Source organism: Chiloscyllium plagiosum, unplaced genomic scaffold (assembly GCF_037043375.1).
Source record: "Chiloscyllium plagiosum isolate Xiang-an unplaced genomic scaffold, Cpla_swu_hap1 HiC_scaffold_39, whole genome shotgun sequence".
NCBI lineage: Eukaryota > Metazoa > Chordata > Chondrichthyes > Orectolobiformes > Hemiscylliidae > Chiloscyllium > Chiloscyllium plagiosum.
In genome coordinates, this window is record NW_028270177.1 from 102,618,514 (window position 1) to 102,622,179 (window position 3,666).

General features: G+C 42.6%; 1 non-coding gene across 1 annotated transcript; it reads left to right on the plus strand.

The window, feature by feature from the left end:
- Nucleotides 1-952: 952 nt before the first annotated feature.
- trnag-ucc (transfer RNA glycine (anticodon UCC)) lies at nt 953-1,024 on the plus strand. The gene has a single exon. It is a non-coding gene; the product is annotated as a tRNA-Gly (tRNA).
- The last annotated feature ends 2,642 nt before the right edge of the window (nt 1,025-3,666 follow it).

The window sequence follows — 3,666 nt, forward strand, 5'->3', positions numbered from 1 at the left end:
GTGGTGATAAAGAAGTTCCAGGTCCTGCATGTCCTCGGCAGATTCGGAAGGGGAATTCAATTCTCCCTCCGCCAGTTGTTGTTTTGTATGTTGCTTCTGACCCATCACAACACAGATCTGAGTGAATGTGCAAACAACCGCTGTCTGTACATTTCACTCAGAATAATGTCAATAACCGGACGGATTAAAACAAAATGCAAACTGTGTTGAATGCTGGATGAAGGGAATCATGTTACTGTAGAGCCTTTACAGCACTGAGATCAGGCTTTCGGCCCATCATTCACAAACCAGTCTGCACTCCCTCTTGAAACCTCTCCAATTACCCAGATCCCTGTCTGATTGAAGACTGTGTGGAGTTTGCACATTCTCCCCTGGTCTGCGTGAGTTTCCTACGGGTGCTGCAGTTTCCTTGCACAGTCCAAAGATGCGCAGGTTAGGGTGGATTTGCAACGCTCTATAGTCAATAGTGTCCAGGTGAGTGTTGGTTATATGGTTAGCCATGAAAAATGCGGGGTTACAGGAATAGCGGAGAGGGTGAGACTTGGTGGGATGCATGAAGAGCCAAATAGCCTGTTTCTACACTGTAAGAATTTTATGATCCTATACTCCATCCCATCTATATCTGTGGATGAAGAGGACTATCACCTGATCAAACATCCCCTTCAATGAGTCAACGTTTGTTTTCTATCTGACAAAGAACTGCAGATGTTGCAGATCTGAGAAACAGCACAAAAATTGCTGGGAAACTCAGCAGGTCCGGCAGCATTTGTGGGGAGTGAACCTTTTGGATCCAGTGATTGTTCTTAAGGGCTGAAGGCTTCTGGTTCTGATGTTTTCAGACCTGTTGACGTTTTACAAGCAATTTCTTGTTTTGCTTTCAGCCCCAGTTCAGTTGGTGACTATCACGGCCTTGTTATGTGTGTTTGGGAAAAGGGGCAGTTTAGCGCCTAACGCGGTGGTGGTGTAATCGTGAGCATAGCTGCCTTCCAAGCAGTTGATCTGGGTTCGATTCCCGGCCATCGCAGTGTTGTGACTTTTCCTGTGGTTTTGCACGGAAAAGTCTTGAGCACCAACGTTGCATTCTGTGGCGAAATGGATTTGTCAGGTTTCTTTAGGGTTTTCATGCCGGTGTTTCCTGTTAATTGCCGTGACAATCCGGGCAGCGTTGCTCTAAAGCTTTCCACTCTGCTGTCCATTGCTTATTTGAATATTGTTCGCAACATAAGGTTCGTTTTGTTTTGTTCGAAAAGTGAGAGATTGCTATCGTCAGAAACCTGAAATAATTACAGAACCTGCTGGAAATTCGGAACAGATCCAACAGCTTCTATCTTGGACAGGAAGGAGGTTTAAATGCGTAAAATTTCTTCAAGGTTAAAATACATTTGCACCTCAAAACCATTTGGAAGCTTAAGAATTACAAACATCACATTATACCTTTTCCTCATCCGTTCACGTTTCACAATATCATTCCGGAAGCAGGAAGACCAGTTTTTTTGTGGTTTATGCAATGTTACTATATTCGAACTTTGACTGTTTCGTAGTTAAATGATGTTTGATTTCCTTCAGTTTTCCAATAGAGTTGGTTTGTCCACACTTTGTATTTTGTTTGTGTTACAACGATAGTGAAAGTAAATTATGTTTCAGTTCAAGCCTGGAAGTTTCAAAAATTGAATTGCATTGCCGTACATTTACCTCCTGGAGAAAAGAAAAAGGGATCTAGACCATCTTCGTAACTCATAGGAGTTTGATCTGGTTCAAAACCTCCTCCTTAAATTCGGTCAATAAATGTTCCAACAGTCCGCAACAATGATTTTCACAGATTAGAGGAGGATGCACAGACATCGTTATTAATTGTCATTACCTCGGACATGAGACGTTTGGGAATGATACTCCTCAGACCATCGACTGTCTGCTCAGCCAAGGTTAAAGGCCTGGAATCCGGCAAAATTGGGAACAATGCAATTCCCAGGAGACTGAGAGGTTACTAACAGAGCGGGAGGTGGAGAGTCGGGAGCAGAACTACAGGGACAGTCCTCTCTGATCACTGACCCTTCAACGTTAGTAAATCCAGTGCCAGGAATGACTGCCATTGGTCAGAATGACAAAATGTTACCATGGAAAATAAAGAGCATGAAAGTAAGGGAAGGTTAAAAGCATGAAAGCAAGGGAAGGCTTAAAGCATGAACCCCACTGGCGATCTGTTGCAAGGGGTCTGTAGAATACAGGATGAGATAAGAATAGTGGAATTCTCTCACACCAATTAGCAAAGAAAGGTTGACACTGAAAGGTCTCGATGGTGAGATTCGATGACAGTTAGTAAAGTTAGGCTTCCTGTTCAGTGTCTTTATGACTCGATTGGGAACAGAAATATTTGGGACATGACATTAAGTATCAAATTAATAGTTAATAGAGTCAGCCTGATTGAGATTATTGACAATAAATGATTAATTATGACATCGGGAAAATATGAAGTAGGGTCTGGAATGAAAGACCATTGTTGCGAAAGCTGACATTAAATACCTAACCGTCACATGAGAATAACGTTAAGTAGAAAGAACAATTAAAGAGATGATGGGAACTAACATCACTGGTTTATTGTGTAGCGAGTGTGAGGTACTTTGATTAATATATTTAAACATGCTGATAAGCAAACAAAGCATGGGAAAAATGTATAAAAAACCATGGACAATGAAGTTCGAGAGCATTCGAGAATCTGCTTTCTCGGTGTCACGGTTTTTCGTTTGCAAGTAACAGACCGACGTCTTGAAGAACTCTCTACGTCTCCTTGTGATTCTCTATACTTTTTCCACGACAAAACCCAGCAGGTCTGGCAGCATCCATGCAGAGAGAATCGTGGACAATATTTAACAACTTCATCAGAACTCAATAATCTCCCACAGGTACTGCCAAACCAGATAGTTTTGTCAGCAGTTTCTGATTTTGTTTCAGATTCCCTGAGGCCACAGTTCATTACATTAACCTTTAAACCATTGCAGGAAGTTCTTTGTGGTTCTTCACACGGAAATGTTCCGTTTGAGGAACATTTTCCTGCCCCCATTAGAAATAAGAAACCCTGCAGCAGAGAAAACAGATGCTTTAACAACAACGATCGCTGTCGCCTTTGGAGGTCTTGAACCACCAGCCTTTCATTAAACGGTCTAATACGCTGAAACTTCCAACTTAAAACCTTGCCCGGACTTCAGTCTGTACTTCCCAGACCGAGAAGTGTCCTCTTATCAGTTTTATTTTTTCCAGAATAACGTCTGGAACACTCATTATGGAGGCATGGGGACAGTCTTATCCCATCCACGACAGACACACCCATGTCACTGAGCACCAGCTCTCCTCCAACTGGGACCACCTCCCTTCAAGCCTCCTAGTCCCTTGTGTGGTCCCGAGTTTTTCCATTGTCCCGGACTCTAGATGAGGTTTGTATTTGTCATGTAGGGGAACGAGAATTATTTCAATGTCTCAGATCAGTTCATGCCCCGAGAACATCAAAGTTAATGGTCTGTCCTCTTAAAGAAGGGGAAGCTCTCTTGACTGTCTCTGCTCATTCGGGCAGTTCACACTTCTTCATTCTCCTTGGATTTCACTTCTTACGGAGTTTCTGAGGATTCACAATGTTGGAGACTGGGTTATATGTTTTGCCTCATTAACATTTGT